The sequence below is a fragment of the Oncorhynchus kisutch genome, linkage group LG28 (genome assembly GCF_002021735.2).
Source record: "Oncorhynchus kisutch isolate 150728-3 linkage group LG28, Okis_V2, whole genome shotgun sequence".
Classification (NCBI taxonomy): domain Eukaryota; kingdom Metazoa; phylum Chordata; class Actinopteri; order Salmoniformes; family Salmonidae; genus Oncorhynchus; species Oncorhynchus kisutch.
The window spans coordinates 45,882,879-45,900,331 of NC_034201.2; the positions used below are offsets into that span (position 1 = coordinate 45,882,879).

At 46.8% G+C, this 17,453-nt stretch overlaps 1 protein-coding gene across 1 annotated transcript in view; it reads left to right on the forward strand.

Annotated features, from left to right (window-relative positions):
- Positions 1–17,453, forward strand: part of rnf43 (ring finger protein 43) — a 198,364-nt gene that overhangs the window by 89,953 nt on the left and 90,958 nt on the right. The window lies entirely within an intron of this gene.

Below are 17,453 nucleotides of genomic sequence, written 5' to 3' on the forward strand. Positions count from 1 at the left end.
CTGTTAGAGGAGGAAGTAGTTCTCTTCTGTTAATGGAGGAAGTAGTTCTCTTCTCTTCTGTTAGAGGAGGAAGTAGTTCTGTTAGAGGAGGAAGTAGTTCTCTTCTCTTCTGTTAGAGGAGGAAGTAGTTCTCTTCTCTTCTGTTAGAGGAGGAAGTAGTTCTCTTCTCTTCTGTTAATGGAGGAAGTAGTTCTCTTCTCTTCTGTTAGAGGAGGAAGTAGTTCTCTTCTCTTCTGTTAGAGGAGGAAGTAGTTCTGTTAGAGGAGGAAGTAGTTCTCTTCTCTTCTGTTAGAGGAGGAAGTAGTTATCTTCTCTTCTGTTAATGGAGGAAGTAGTTCTCTTCTCTTCTGTTAGAGGAGGAAGTAGTTATCTTCTCTTCTGTTAGTGGAGGAAGTAGTTCTCTTCTCTTCTGTTAGAGGAGGAAGTAGTTCTCTTCTCTTCTGTTAGAGGAGGAAGTAGTTCTGTTAGAGGAGGAAGTAGTTCTCTTCTCTTCTGTTAGAGGAGGAAGTAGTTATCTTCTCTTCTGTTAATGGAGGAAGTAGTTATCTTCTCTTCTGTTAGAGGAGGAAGTAGTTCTCTTCTCTTCTGTTAGAGGAGGAAGTAGGTCTCTTCTATTAGTGGAGGAAGTAGTTCTGTTAGTGGAGGAAGTAGTTCTCTTCTGTTCGTGGAGGAAGTAGTTCTGTTAGTGGAGGAAGTAGTTCTGTTCGTGGAGGAAGTAGTTCTGTTAGTGGAGGAAGTAGTTCTGTTAGTGGAGGAAGTAGTTCTGTTAGTGGAGGAAGTAGTTCTGTTAGTGGAGGAAGTTGTTCTGTTAGTGGAGGAAGTAGTTCATTGTATAATATAATGCGCTGCGGCAGTGTTTCACGCACGCACACATTCACACAATCCCAGACTTCCGTACACACTCACTCCGATGCGTGCACACACACACACACACACTCTACAACTCTCATACCCACGCTAATGATAGGCGGTCTGTATCAGACAGGCGGCCGGCGAACTCATCTTTTCCCCACAAACCGTCCCTTTGTTGTTGACACAGATCTCTGACGGGGACAGGAAGTTCACACGGTTCAGAGGAAGTGTTGCTGTTTGAACTTGTCTAATCACCTCAGACTGCTACTGACTCCCTGAGCTGGAGAACATGAGACAGACCTGTTGGCCCTGAGTTGAAGCCCTGAGGAGAGAGAGAGGGAGAGCGAGTGCGAGAGAGGGAGAGGGAGAGCGAGAGGGAGAGCGAGTGCGAGAGAGGGAGAGAGAGTGAGACAGAGACAGAGGGAGAGAGTCTCTAGACTGGCAAAACCACAGACCCTCTGCTGAAAGTCTCTAGCATTACTCCTTCCTACTCCTCCAGTCCTCTTGGAAGAACCTGACCTTTTAATCCAGTCTCCGGTGTGTCTGTGAGTGTGTTTCTGTCTGTGTCTGTGAGTGTGTTTCTGTCTGTGTGTGTGTGTCTGTGAGTGTGTTTCTGTCTGTGTGTGTGTCTGTGAATGTGTCTGTGTGTGTGTCTGTGAATGTGTCTGTGAATGTGTCTGTGAGTGTGTCTGTGTGTGTGTCTGTGTGTGTGTCTGTGAGTGTGTTTCTGTCTGTGTCTGTGAGTGTGTTTCTGTCTCTATGTGTGTGTCTGTGAGTGTGTTTCTGCCTGTGTGTGTGTCTGTGAGTGTGTTTCTGTCTCTGTGAGTGTGTTTCTGTCTGTCTGTGTGTGTGTCTGTGAGTGTGTTTCTGTCTGTCTGTGTGTGTGTGTGTGTGTCTGTGAGTGTGTTTCTGTGTGTGCGTGCGTGTATCAATGTGTGTGTATGCATTGGTAAGTGTGCATGAGAATGTGTGTGTGTGTGTTGACCAGGTGTGTGTTTGATGGTGGAGTGAGCCTCAGTATGGCCAGCCAGTCAGCCAGTCAGCCAGCCAGTCAGTCAGCCAGCCAGGATCAGGCTCACAGAGAGGGAGCGTCTCTCTTTTGTTGGAGCCCCTGGCTGAGCTGTAGATTTTGGACGTTTGAAAAGGGTCCTCAGAGCGCTGGGCTCAGAGCTGCTTAAACCACTACAGGGAGATGATACAGAGAGATGATACAGGGAGATGATACAAGGAGATGATACAGGGAGATGATACAGGAAGATGATACAAGGAGATGATACAAGGAGATGATACAGGAAGATGATACAGGGAGATGATACAGGGACATGATACAGGGAGATGATACAAGGAGATGATACAGGGAGATGATACAAGGAGATGATATAGGGAGATGATACAGGGAGATGATACAAGGAGATGATACAGGGAGATGATACAAGGAGATGATACAGGGAGATGATAGAGGGAGATGATGATACAGGGAGAAGATACAGGGAGATGATACAGGGAGATGATACAGGAAGATGATACAGGGAGATGATACAGGGAGATGATGCAGGGAGATGATACAGGGAGATGATACAGGGAGATGATACAGGGAGATGATACAAGGAGATGATACAGGGAGATGATACAAGGAGATGATACAGGGAGATGATACAAGGAGATGATACAAGGAGATGATACAGGGAGATTATACAGGGAGATGATACAGGGAGATGAACAGCACTTTGTTTAGGAGTCTTCCCCAGACCATAACCTTAACATCTTGGAATTAATACCTAAACTATTAACCTTTTGAGTTATTTATGTTTTAACCCTGTAACCATGCAGAATTAACCCTGTAACCATGCAGAATTAACCCTGTAACCATGCAGAATTAACCCTGTAACCATGCAGAATTAACCCTGTAACCATGCAGAATTAACCCTGTAACCACGCAGAATTAACATGTGTTAACATTGCCAAAGCAAGTGAAATAAGTGAAATAAACAATAAAAATTAACAGTAAACATTACACATACAGAAGTTTCAAAACAATAAAGACATTACAAATGTCATATTTTGTTTTATATATATATATATATACAGTGTTGTAACAATGTACAAATGGTTAAAGAACACAAGGGAAAATAAATAAGCATAAATATGGGTTGTATTTACAATGGTGTTTGTTCTTCACTGGTTGCCCTTTTCTCGTGACAACAGGTCACAAATCTTGCTGCTGTGATGGCACACTGTGGAATTTCACCCAGTAGATATGGGAGTTTATCAAAATTGGATTTGTTTTCGAATTCTTTGTGGATCTGTGTAATCTGAGGGAAATATGTGTCTCTAATATGGTCATACATTGGGCAGGAGGTTAGGAAGTGCAGCTCAGTTTCCACCTCATTTTGTGGGCAGTGTGCACATAGCCTGTCTTCTCTTGAGAGCCAGGTCTGTCTATGGCAGCCTTTCTCAATAGCAAGGCTATGCTCACTAAGTCTGTACATAGTCAAAGCTTTCCTTAAGTTTGGGTCAGTCACAGTGGACAGGTATTCTGCCACTGTGTACTCTCTGTGTAGGGCCAAATAGCATTCTAGTTTGCTCAGTTTTTTTGTTAATTCTTTCCAATGTGTCAAGTAATTATCTTTTTGTTTTCTCATTTCTCATTTGGTTGGATCTAATCTCTCTCTTTCTCTCTCTCTCAATTTTCAATTAAATTCAATTTGCTTTATTGGCCTGACATAACAATGTGCATGTTGCCAAAGCTCATTTAGGATATTTCCGATATAAATATAAAAATGAGAATCAATATTGTCAACGGGACAACATTAACAACAATAACCAAGGGTTAAAATAACCATACATTCAACAACAACAATAAGCATACAGTAGAGGACATGTGCAGGTTGATTGGTCTGTCAGACACTGTCCCTCATCTTATGGCAGGCAGCAATGTAGTGCGCTGCCAACAACACAGCTCTCTGCGTCCTCCCCCAACAGGACGGGTAGCGTATCCTCATCGGAGGGGGCTTTGAAACCTTGAATAAGGGTTTCATATTTGGGAAAATGGCACTCTCTAATTGTTTTGATATTTTTTACATTTTTATCAGGAAATGCAGCTCCGTCTCAGGTTCTGCTGTTGTGCAGTGGTTGCCCAGCCTGTCCTCTACATGGAGCTAGGTTCTGCTGTTGTGCAGTGGTTGCCCAGCCTGTCCTCTACATGGAGCTAGGTTCTGCTGTTGTGCAGTGGTTGCCCAGCCTGTCCTCTACATGGAGCCAGGTTCTGCTGTGGTGCAGTGGTTGCACAGCCTGTCCTCTACATGGAGCCAGGTTCTGCTGTTGTGCAGTGGTTGCCCAGCCTGTCCTCTACATGGAGCTAGGTTCTGCTGTTGTGCAGTGGTTGCCCAGCCTGTCCTCTACATGGAGCTAGGTTCTGCTGTTGTGCAGTGGTTGCCCAGCCTGTCCTCTACATGGAGCCAGGTTCTGCTGTTGTGCAGTGGTTGCCCAGCCTGTCCTCTACATGGAGCTAGGTTCTGCTGTTGTGCAGTGGTTGCCCAGCCTGTCCTCTACATGGAGCCAGGTTCTGCTGTTGTGCAGTGGTTGCCCAGCCTGTCCTCTACATGGAGCTAGGTTCTGCTGTTGTGCAGTGGTTGCCCAGCCTGTCCTCTACATGGAGCTAGGTTCTGCTGTTGTGCAGTGGTTGCCCAGCCTGTCCTCTACATGGAGCTAGGTTCTGCTGTTGTGCAGTGGTTGCCCAGCCTGTCCTCTACATGGAGCCAGGTTCTGCTGTTGTGCAGTGGTTGCCCAGCCTGTCCTCTACATGGAGCTAGGTTCTGCTGTTGTGCAGTGGTTGCCCAGCCTGTCCTCTACATGGAGCCAGGTTCTGCTGTTGTGCAGTGGTTGCCCAGCCTGTCCTCTACATGGAGCCAGGTTCTGCTGTTGTGCAGTGGTTGCCCAGCCTGTCCTCTACATGGAGCCAGGTTCTGCTGTTGTGCAGTGGTTGCCCAGCCTGTCCTCTACATGGAGCTAGGTTCTGCTGTTGTGCAGTGGTTGCCCAGCCTGTCCTCTACATGGAGCTAGGTTCTGCTGTTGTGCAGTGGTTGCCCAGCCTGTCCTCTACATGGAGCTAGGTTCTGCTGTTGTGCAGTGGTTGCCCAGCCTGTCCTCTACATGGAGCTAGGTTCTGCTGTTGTGCAGTGGTTGCCCAGCCTGTCCTCTACATGGAGCCAGGTTCTGCTGTTGTGCAGTGGTTGCCCAGCCTGTCCTCTACATGGAGCCAGGTTCTGCTGTTGTGCAGTGGTTGCCCAGCCTGTCCTCTACATGGAGCTAGGTTCTGCTGTTGTGCAGTGGTTGCCCAGCCTGTCCTCTACATGGAGCTAGGTTCTGCTGTTGTGCAGTGGTTGCCCAGCCTGTCCTCTACATGGAGCTAGGTTCTGCTGTTGTGCAGTGGTTGCCCAGCCTGTCCTCTACATGGAGCCAGGTTCTGCTGTTGTGCAGTGGTTGCCCAGCCTGTCCTCTACATGGAGCTAGGTTCTGCTGTTGTGCATTGGTTGCCCAGCCTGTCCTCTACATGGAGCCAGGTTCTGCTGTTGTGCAGTGGTTGCCCAGCCTGTCCTCTACATGGAGCCAGGTTCTGCTGTTGTGCAGTGGTTGCCCAGCCTGTCCTCTACATGGAGCTAGGTTCTGCTGTTGTGCAGTGGTTGCCCAGCCTGTCCTCTACATGGAGCTAGGTTCTGCTGTTGTGCAGTGGTTGCCCAGCCTGTCCTCTACATGGAGCTAGGTTCTGCTGTTGTGCAGTGGTTGCCCAGCCTGTCCTCTACATGGAGCTAGGTTCTGCTGTTGTGCAGTGGTTGCCCAGCCTGTCCTCTACATGGAGCCAGGTTCTGCTGTTGTGCAGTGGTTGCCCAGCCTGTCCTCTACATGGAGCTAGGTTCTGCTGTTGTGCAGTGGTTGCCCAGCCTGTCCTCTACATGGAGCTAGGTTCTGCTGTTGTGCAGTGGTTGCCCAGCCTGTCCTCTACATGGAGCTAGGTTCTGCTGTTGTGCAGTGGTTGCCCAGCCTGTCCTCTACATGGAGCTAGGTTCTGCTGTTGTGCAGTGGTTGCCCAGCCTGTCCTCTACATGGAGCTAGGTTCTGCTGTTGTGCAGTGGTTGCCCAGCCTGTCCTCTACATGGAGCTAGGTTCTGCTGTTGTGCAGTGGTTGCCCAGCCTGTCCTCTACATGGAGCTAGGTTCTGCTGTTGTGCAGTGGTTGCCCAGCCTGTCCTCTACATGGAGCTAGGTTCTGCTGTTGTGCAGTGGTTGCCCAGCCTGTCCTCTACATGGAGCCAGGTTCTGCTGTTGTGCAGTGGTTGCCCAGCCTGTCCTCTACATGGAGCTAGGTTCTGCTGTTGTGCAGTGGTTGCCCAGCCTGTCCTCTACATGGAGCTAGGTTCTGCTGTTGTGCAGTGGTTGCCCAGCCTGTCCTCTACATGGAGCCAGGTTCTGCTGTTGTGCAGTGGTTGCCCAGCCTGTCCTCTACATGGAGCCAGGTTCTGCTGTTGTGCAGTGGTTGCCCAGCCTGTCCTCTACATGGAGCTAGGTTCTGCTGTTGTGCAGTGGTTGCCCAGCCTGTCCTCTACATGGAGCTAGGTTCTGCTGTTGTGCAGTGGTTGCCCAGCCTGTCCTCTACATGGAGCTAGGTTCTGCTGTTGTGCAGTGGTTGCCCAGCCTGTCCTCTACATGGAGCCAGGTTCTGCTGTTGTGCAGTGGTTGCCCAGCCTGTCCTCTACATGGAGCCAGGTTCTGCTGTTGTGCAGTGGTTGCCCAGCCTGTCCTCTACATGGAGCTAGGTTCTGCTGTTGTGCAGTGGTTGCCCAGCCTGTCCTCTACATGGAGCTAGGTTCTGCTGTTGTGCAGTGGTTGCCCAGCCTGTCCTCTACATGGAGCTAGGTTCTGCTGTTGTGCAGTGGTTGCCCAGCCTGTCCTCTACATGGAGCTAGGTTCTGCTGTTGTGCAGTGGTTGCCCAGCCCTGTCCTCTACATGGAGCTAGGTTCTGCTGTTGTGCAGTGGTTGCCCAGCCTGTCCTCTACATGGAGCTAGGTTCTGCTGTTGTGCAGTGGTTGCCCAGCCTGTCCTCTACATGGAGCTAGGTTCTGCTGTTGTGCAGTGGTTGCCCAGCCTGTCCTCTACATGGAGCTAGGTTCTGCTGTTGTGCAGTGGTTGCCCAGCCTGTCCTCTACATGGAGCTAGGTTCTGCTGTTGTGCAGTGGTTGCCCAGCCTGTCCTCTACATGGAGCTAGGTTCTGCTGTTGTGCAGTGGTTGCCCAGCCTGTCCTCTACATGGAGCCAGGTTCTGCTGTTGTGCAGTGGTTGCCCAGCCTGTCCTCTACATGGAGCCAGGTTCTGCTGTTGTGCAGTGGTTGCCCAGCCTGTCCTCTACATGGAGCCAGGTTCTGCTGTTGTGCAGTGGTTGCCCAGCCTGTCCTCTACATGGAGCTAGGTTCTGCTGTTGTGCAGTGGTTGCCCAGCCTGTCCTCTACATGGAGCCAGGTTCTGCTGTTGTGCAGTGGTTGCCCAGCCTGTCCTCTACATGGAGCCAGGTTCTGCTGTTGTGCAGTGGTTGCCCAGCCTGTCCTCTACATGGAGCCAGGTTCTGCTGTTGTGCAGTGGTTGCCCAGCCTGTCCTCTACATGGAGCCAGGTTCTGCTGTTGTGCAGTGGTTGCCCAGCCTGTCCTCTACATGGAGCTAGGTTCTGCTGTTGTGCAGTGGTTGCCCAGCCTGTCCTCTACATGGAGCCAGGTTCTGCTGTTGTGCAGTGGTTGCCCAGCCTGTCCTCTACATGGAGCTAGGTTCTGCTGTTGTGCAGTGGTTGCCCAGCCTGTCCTCTACATGGAGCCAGGTTCTGCTGTTGTGCAGTGGTTGCCCAGCCTGTCCTCTACATGGAGCCAGGTTCTGCTGTTGTGCAGTGGTTGCCCAGCCTGTCCTCTACATGGAGCCAGGTTCTGCTGTTGTGCAGTGGTTGCCCAGCCTGTCCTCTACATGGAGCTAGGTTCTGCTGTTGTGCAGTGGTTGCCCAGCCTGTCCTCTACATGGAGCTAGGTTCTGCTGTTGTGCAGTGGTTGCCCAGCCTGTCCTCTACATGGAGCTAGGTTCTGCTGTTGTGCAGTGGTTGCCCAGCCTGTCCTCTACATGGAGCTAGGTTCTGCTGTTGTGCAGTGGTTGCCCAGCCTGTCCTCTACATGGAGCCAGGTTCTGCTGTTGTGCAGTGGTTGCCCAGCCTGTCCTCTACATGGAGCCAGGTTCTGCTGTTGTGCAGTGGTTGCCCAGCCTGTCCTCTACATGGAGCCAGGTTCTGCTGTTGTGCAGTGGTTGCCCAGCCTGTCCTCTACATGGAGCCAGGTTCTGCTGTTGTGCAGTGGTTGCCCAGCCTGTCCTCTACATGGAGCCAGGTTCTGCTGTTGTGCAGTGGTTGCCCAGCCTGTCCTCTACATGGAGCCAGGTTCTGCTGTTGTGCAGTGGTTGCCCAGCCTGTCCTCTACATGGAGCCAGGTTCTGCTGTTGTGCAGTGGTTGCCCAGCCTGTCCTCTACATGGAGCTAGGTTCTGCTGTTGTGCAGTGGTTGCCCAGCCTGTCCTCTACATGGAGCCAGGTTCTGCTGTTGTGCAGTGGTTGCCCAGCCTGTCCTCTACATGGAGCTAGGTTCTGCTGTTGTGCAGTGGTTGCCCAGCCTGTCCTCTACATGGAGCCAGGTTCTGCTGTGGTGCAGTGGTTGCCCAGCCTGTCCTCTACATGGAGCCAGGTTCTGCTGTTGTGCAGTGGTTGCCCAGCCTGTCCTCTACATGGAGCCAGGTTCTGCTGTTGTGCAGTGGTTGCCCAGCCTGTCCTCTACATGGAGCCAGGTTCTGCTGTTGTGCAGTGGTTGCCCAGCCTGTCCTCTACATGGAGCTAGGTTCTGCTGTTGTGCAGTGGTTGCCCAGCCTGTCCTCTACATGGAGCTAGGTTCTGCTGTTGTGCAGTGGTTGCCCAGCCTGTCCTCTACATGGAGCTAGATTCTGCTGTTGTGCAGTGGTTGCCCAGCCTGTCCTCTACATGGAGCTAGGTTCTGCTGTTGTGCAGTCGTTGCCCAGCCTGTCCTCTACATGGAGCTAGGTTCTGCTGTTGTGCAGTGGTTGCCCAGCCTGTCCTCTACATGGAGCCAGGTTCTGCTGTTGTGCAGTGGTTGCCCAGCCTGTCCTCTACATGGAGCTAGGTTCTGCTGTTGTGCAGTGGTTGCCCAGCCTGTCCTCTACATGGAGCTAGGTTCTGCTGTTGTGCAGTGGTTGCCCAGCCTGTCCTCTACATGGAGCTAGGTTCTGCTGTTGTGCAGTGGTTGCCCAGCCTGTCCTCTACATGGAGCTAGGTTCTGCTGTTGTGCAGTGGTTGCCCAGCCTGTCCTCTACATGGAGCTAGGTTCTGCTGTTGTGCAGTGGTTGCCCAGCCTGTCCTCTACATGGAGCTAGGTTCTGCTGTTGTGCAGTGGTTGCCCAGCCTGTCCTCTACATGGAGCCAGGTTCTGCTGTTGTGCAGAGGTTGCCCAGCCTGTCCTCTACATGGAGCCAGGTTCTGCTGTTGTGCAGTGGTTGCCCAGCCTGTCCTCTACATGGAGCCAGGTTCTGCTGTTGTGCAGTGGTTGCCCAGCCTGTCCTCTACATGGAGCCAGGTTCTGCTGTTGTGCAGTGGTTGCCCAGCCTGTCCTCTACATGGAGCTAGGTTCTGCTGTTGTGCAGTGGTTGCCCAGCCTGTCCTCTACATGGCGCTAGGTTCTGCTGTTGTGCAGTGGTTGCCCAGCCTGTCCTCTACATGGAGCCAGGTTCTGCTGTTGTGCAGTGGTTGCCCAGCCTGTCCTCTACATGGAGCCAGGTTCTGCTGTTGTGCAGTGGTTGCCCAGCCTGTCCTCTACATGGAGCTAGGTTCTGCTGTTGTGCAGTGGTTGCCCAGCCTGTCCTCTACATGGAGCTAGGTTCTGCTGTTGTGCAGTGGTTGCCCAGCCTGTCCTCTACATGGAGCCAGGTTCTGCTGTTGTGCAGTGGTTGCCCAGCCTGTCCTCTACATGGAGCTAGGTTCTGCTGTTGTGCAGTGGTTGCCCAGCCTGTCCTCTACATGGAGCCAGGTTCTGCTGTTGTGCAGTGGTTGCCCAGCCTGTCCTCTACATGGAGCTAGGTTTTCCTGTGTCTACCCTTCTCAATGGCAAGGCTGTGCTCACTGAGCCTGTACTTTGTCAAGTTTTTTTTCTTCTTCTCTCTCTCTCTGTCTCTGTCTCTCTCTCTCTCTGTCTCTGTCTCTGTCTCTTGTCTCTGTTTCTCTGTCTCGTCTCTCATCTCTCTCTTGTCTCACCCTGACCAGAGAGGAAGAAACGAAGCGAGAGGTTTTACTCAGCCCAAAAATCTGTCCACTAAAATAAGCCCATGAAATTAGACATTGTTTGTGTCAATGAAAGAGTTTTGAATTTGGTCAACAAAAATATAAAATAGATAGGTACAGGACTCGTCATGGATATAACCCGTTTTAGCATGGACATTGCCATTGAGGGCTTCCACCATTTTAAAGTAGTCAATTGGGTGGGGGTTTCCTATGAGTTGTGAGCAATCAACCAATGAAGAAGAAGACTAATTAACTACTTTAAAATTAAGATAGCATGGACATTGCCATTGAGGGCTTCCACCATTTTAAAGTAGTCAATTGGGTGGGGGTTTCCTATGAGTTGTGAGCAATCAACCAATGAAGAAGAAGACTAATTAACTACTTTAAAATTAAGATAGCATGGACAGCGCCATTGAGGGCTTCCACCATTTTAAAGTAGTCAATTGGGTGGGGGTTTCCTATGAGTTGTGAGCAATCAACCAATGAAGAAGAAGACTAATTAACTACTTTAAAATTAAGATAGCATGGACAGCGCCATTGAGGGCTTCCACCATTTTAAAGTAGTCAATTGGTGGGGGTTTCCTATGAGTTGTGAGCAATCAACCAATGAAGAAGAAGACTAATTAACTACTTTAAAATGAAGATAGCCTCAATGGCGCTGTCCATGCTGTCACAGTTCCTTAGTCGCGGTGCTACCGATTATTGGCACATGATAAAAGAAGACCCCGTGGGCAAAGAGGGGGAAGAAATTATTGACTTCTCACCATAGCTACTATTTATTTTCCATGTTTTTCGCTGGTCTGTTTGTTTTTCAGGCTGTTAGATTCTTGCCTTGGAGTATTTTTGGGGCAGTCAGACTTTGAGCTGAATAGGAATGTCTTTAATCGTGGCTACAAAGGAATGGAGAGAAGAAGAAGGACGAGAATAGAAGATCTCCCCAGCTTTGTAAACAGATGTAGATGGAGGAGAGGGAGGAGGAGAGGGAGGAGGAGGAGGAGGAGAAGGAGGGAGGGAGGGAGGGAGGAGGAGAGGGGGGGAGGGAGGGAGGAGGAGAGGGAGGGAGGGAGGGAGGAGGAGGAGAAGGAGAGGGAGGCAGGAGGAGAGGGAGGGAGGAGGAGGAGGAGAGGGAGGGAGGAGGAGAAGGAGAGGGAGTGAGGGAGGGAGGAGGAGAGGGAGGAGGAGGAGAGGGAAGGAGGGAGGAGGAGAGGGAAGGAGGGAGGAGGAGAGGGAGGGAGGAGGAGTGACCATTGTTAACAGAGCAGAGAACTGTTTGTGCGCTCTGTGGTTTCTAGTCCCTGTGAAATAGAGACTCAGTGATTTTGGTTCCCAGGCCCACTTTTTCTCAAGCCCGTATAAAAAACAAATGAAGAGGTTTCAGTCTGTCTGTCTGCCTGTGTATGATGCTGTTTATAGCCTAGCACCAGACTCCTACTAACTGGAAAATGGTACAAATAGTGGTATCTGGGCACTGTTCACAGTCAGTTGATTGTAAGTGAAGTGAGGGCATGTTTAAAAAATAATATAATGCCTAGTCTTGTAAGCAATGCAAAACATAGGCACTGTCACGAACAACAACATGTTAGAATCTTCAATGCAGGCAGGCCTAGGTTAGAGAAATTGGCAAGCATTGGATACAGACAGTACAAGGAAAGTGAAATATTATGGACAGATTATAGACAGATTATAGACAGATCATAGACAGATCATAGACAGATTATAGACAGATTATAGACAGATTATAGACAGATCATAGACAGATCATAGACAGATTATAGACAGATTATAGACAGATCATAGACAGATTATAGACAGATTATAGACAGATTATAGACAGATCATAGACAGATTATAGACAGATCATAGACAGATTATAGACAGATTATAGACAGATCATAGACAGATTATAGACAGATTATAGACAGATTATAGACAGATCATAGACAGATCATAGACAGATCATAGACAGATTATAGACAGATTATAGACAGATTATAGACAGATTATAGACAGATCATAGACAGATCATAGACAGATCATAGACAGATTATAGACAGATCATAGACAGATTTTGATGTCAGTAGTTTTATACCAGTAATTCCACAACTTCCACATTGCTAGGTTGTGTTTCATTGTGTTACATTGCTAAGTGTTGTGTTATACACGTGACCATGGTACCAGTGGGTTACATTGATCGTATATAATAGACAATACAATAAAACGGATCCAAGTAGAGCGAGTGAAACCTAATTAATGTCGTGTTCGAAAACACCTGGGAACTCTGACGGGTTGTTGTTGTTGTTGTTACTCGGACTGGGAAAAATGGTTTTTTAAATGGTCGTCCAACTCAGAATTCCAACTCGGGAACTCGGGACTCTTTCTAGAGCTCTGACTTTCCCACAGGAAGATCACCGACGTCATGATTTGACCTCGTATTTCCTAGAGTTCCCAGTTGTCTTGAATGCGGCATACAAAAGCTAAAAGCCTGAATAGGCATATTGTTCCTCAGCCTGTACTATGTCAAGGCGTGGTGATGTCGACGGCAGAGCAGTAGTTGTCTTTTTACATTTTTTGACTTGTATCGTTCCACTGTGGCTCTCTAATTTGGGCCTAGATAACGTAGATTGGGAGAGCAGCTGCCAGGCTCCATAACGTAGCTCCAGAGTTAGCGTGGCAGAACCCAGGGCCTTGTCCTCAGACATGGATCTATAGGGTGCTACAGACTTCTATGGGCTGTAGACCAGAGTCCTATGGCGCCATAGGAACACAGCCATGTCTCAGGGCAAGACTGGACAAGGCCAGACAGAGACAGGACACTCAGACTGGGCCTGCTGGACAGAACAATCAGACTGAGCCTGCTGGACAGAACAACAGACTGAGCCTGCTGGACAGAACAATCAGACTGAGCCTGCTGGACAGAACAATCAGACTGGGTCTGCTGGACATTAGCAGCCTCTATCAATCTGTCATAGCTACAGCAGGTTGGGTATTTTGGTGGGGGGGCGGATATGACCCTACATGTGCGTGTGTGTGTGTGACGCGTGTGTGTGTACGCGTCTCCAGCTGTGTGCTGTGACTACACTGTCCTCTGTTTACAATAACATCTCTCCCAGTCAGTCTCTGTAAATACTTCGTTCACATCCAGTTTAACAGTGTTTTCTCTGGGAGAGCTGTAAACACAACGCCTGACCTCTGATTTAGCCCCTATTAGTGTTGTGTTTTGGGGACGACCCAGCTGTATCTGAAGGCCAAACTTTAGCTTCGTCCCCTATAGTGCACTATTTTTGACCCCTATGGGCCCTAATCAAAAGTAGTGCACTATATAGGGAATAGGGTGCTATGGTAGTGCACTATATAGGGAATAGGGTGCTATAGTAGTGCACTATATAGGGAGTAGGGTGCTATAGTAGTGCACTAAATAGGGAATATGGTGCTATAGTAGTGCACTATATAGGGGATAGGGTGCTATAGTAGTGCTTTAAATAGGGAATTGGATGCTATAGTAGTGCACTATATAGGGAATAGGGTGCTATAGTAGTGCACTATATAGGGAATAGGGTGCTATATTAGTGCACTATATAGGGAATAGGGTGCTATATTAGTGCACTATATAGGGAATAGGGTGCTATATTAGTGCACTGTATAGGGAATAGGGTGCCATTTGGGACGCATTTGTTGTCAAACTTAGAAACGGAAAATCAATTTCTTTGTTATTTTTTATCTATTTTTCTCCCCAATTTCGTGGTATTCAATTGGTAGTTACAGTCTTGTCTCATCGCTGAGAAATGGAAAGTCTAACCCTGGTCTGGTGCAGACAGACTTCTTGGCTTGTTAGTGTACAAGGCCCTCTGTAATGATCAGTCAAAACCTTTTTTTTTTTTTATGTTGCCGGTGCTCTGATGTCTGTAGTATTCTATCAGGCAGTTGTGGCACATAAACTAGTCATAAACCAGTCATTAACTAGTCATTAACTAGTCATTAACTAGTCATGAACCAGTCATGAACCAGTCATAAACCAGTCATAAACCAGTCATTAACCAGTCATAAACCAGTCATAAACCAGTCATAAACCAGTCATTAACTAGTCATGAACTAGTCATGAACTAGTCATAAACTAGTCATAAACTCGTCATAAACTAGTCATAAACCAGTCATAAACCAGTCATAAACCAGTCATAAACCAGTCATAAACCAGTCATTAACTAGTCATTAACTAGTCAGTAACTAGTCATTAACCAGTCATAAACTAGTCATAAACTAGTCATTAACCAGTCATAAACTAGTTATAAACCAGTCATTAACCAGTCATAAACCAGTCATAAACCAGTCATTAACTAGTCATTAACTAGTCATTAACTAGTCAGTAACTAGTCATTAACCAGTCATAAACTAGTCATAAACTAGTCATTAACCAGTCATAAACTAGTTATAAACCAGTCATTAACCAGTCATAAACCAGTCATAAACCAGTCATTAACTAGTCATTAACTAGTCATTAACTAGTCATTAACTAGTCATTAACCAGTCATAAACTAGTCATAAACCAGTCATAAGCAAGTCATTAACTAGTCATAACCATTCATAAACCAGCCATAACCATTCATGAACCATTCATAAACCAGTCATAACCATTCATAAACCAGCCATACACATTTATAAACCAGCCATAACCATTCATGAACCATTCATAAACCAGCCATAACCATTCATAAACCAGCCATAACCATTCATAAACCAGCCATACACATTCATAAACCAGCCATAACCATTCATAAACCAGCCATACACATTCATAAACCAGCCATAACCATTCATAAACCAGCCATACACATTCATAAACCAGCCATACACATTCATAAACCAGCCATACACATTCATAAACCAGCCATACACATTCATAAACCAGCCATACACATTCATAAACCAGCCATACACATTCATAAACCAGCCATACACATTCATAAACCAGCCATACACATTCATAAACCAGCCATAACCATTCATAAACCAGCCATAACCATTCATAAACCAGCCATACACATTCATAAACCAGCCATACACATTCATAAACCAGCCATAACCATTCATAAACCAGCCATACACATTCATAAACCAGCCATACACATTCATAAACCAGCCATAACCATTCATAAACCAGCCATAACCATTCATAAACCAGCCATACACATTCATAAACCAGCCATACACATTCATAAACCAGCCATACACATTCATAAACCAGCCATACACATTCATAAACCAGCCATAACCATTCATAAACCAGCCATAACCATTCATAAACCAGCCATACACATTCATAAACCAGCCATAACCATTCATAAACCAGCCATACACATTCATAAACCAGCCATACACATTCATAAACCAGCCATAACCATTCATAAACCAGCCATAACCATTCATAAACCAGCCATACACATTCATAAACCAGCCATACACATTCATAAACCAGCCATACACATTCATAAACCAGCCATACACATTCATAAACCAGCCATACACATTCATAAACCAGCCATACACATTCATAAACCAGCCATAACCATTCATAAACCAGCCATACACATTCATAAACCAGCCATAACCATTCATAAACCAGCCATACACATTCATAAACCAGCCATACACATTCATAAACCAGCCATAACCATTCATAAACCAGCCATAACCATTCATAAACCAGCCATACACATTCATAAACCAGCCATACACATTCATAAACCAGCCATAACCATTCATAAACCAGCCATACACATTCATAAACCAGCCATAACCATTCATAAACCAGCCATAACCATTCATAAACCAGCCATAACCATTCATAAACCAGCCATACACATTCATAAACCAGCCATAACCATTCATAAACCAGCCATAACCATTCATAAACCAGCCATAACCATTCATAAACCAGCCATAACCATTCATAAACCAGCCATAACCATTCATAAACCAGCCATAACCATTCATAAACCAGCCATACACATTCATAAACCAGCCATAACCATTCATAAACCAGCCATAACCATTCATAAACCAGCCATAACCATTCATAAACCAGCCATAACCATTCATAAACCAGCCATACACATTCATAAACCAGCCATAACCATTCATAAACCAGCCATAACCATTCATAAACCAGCCATAACCATTCATAAACCAGTGCCCCATGGTTTACTCTCTTATTATCTACTGTAGTCTGCTCTACTGTAGTCTTCTCTTACTATAGTCTTCTCTACTGTAGTCTTCTCTTACTGTAGTCTTCTCTTACTATAGTATTATCTACTGTAGTCTTATCTACTGTAGTCTTCTCTACTGTAGTATTCTCTACTGTAGTATTCTCTACTGTAGTCTTCTCTACTATAATATTTAACTACTGTAGTATTCTCTACTGTAGTATTCTCTACTGTAGTCTTCTCTTACTATAGTCTTCTCTACTGTAGTCTTCTCTTACTGTAGTCTTCTCTTACTATAGTATTATCTACTATAGTCTTATCTACTGTAGTCTTCTCTACTGTAGTATTTAACTACTGTAGTCTTCTCTACTGTAGTCTTCTCTACTGTAGTATTCTCTACTGTAGTCTTCTCTACTATAATATTTAACTACTGTAGTATTCTCTACTGTAGTATTCTCTACTGTAGTATTCTCTACTGTAGTCTTCTCTACTGTAGTCTTCTCTTACTGTGTACTTCTCTTTTTGTAGTCTTCTCTACTGTAGTCTTCTCTTACTGTAGTCTTCTCTTACTATAGTATTATCTACTGTAGTCTTCTCTACTGTAGTATTATCTACTGTAGTCTTCTCTACTGTAGTCTACTTTTGCTGTATACTTCTCTTTCTGTAGTATTATCTACTGTACAGGAAGAGCAGTAGATCAACCATACACGTTGTGTAAGGGTTTTGCAGTTTAAAATAAATCTCTCGATGGTGCAGCTGTAGAACTTTTTGAGGATCTGAGGACCCATGCCAAATGTTTTCAGTCTCCTGGGGGGGAAAAGGTGTTGTCGTGCCCTCTTCACAACTGTCTTGGTGTGTTTGGATCATGATATTTTGTTGGCGATGTGGACACCAAGGAATAGAAATTCTCGACCCGCTCCACTACAGCCTCGAATTGGGGCCTGTTCGGCCCTCCTTTTCCTGTAGTCCACAATCAGCTCCTTTGTCTTGATCACATTGAGGGAGAAGTTGTTGTTATCCCGTCGCCACACTGCCAGGTC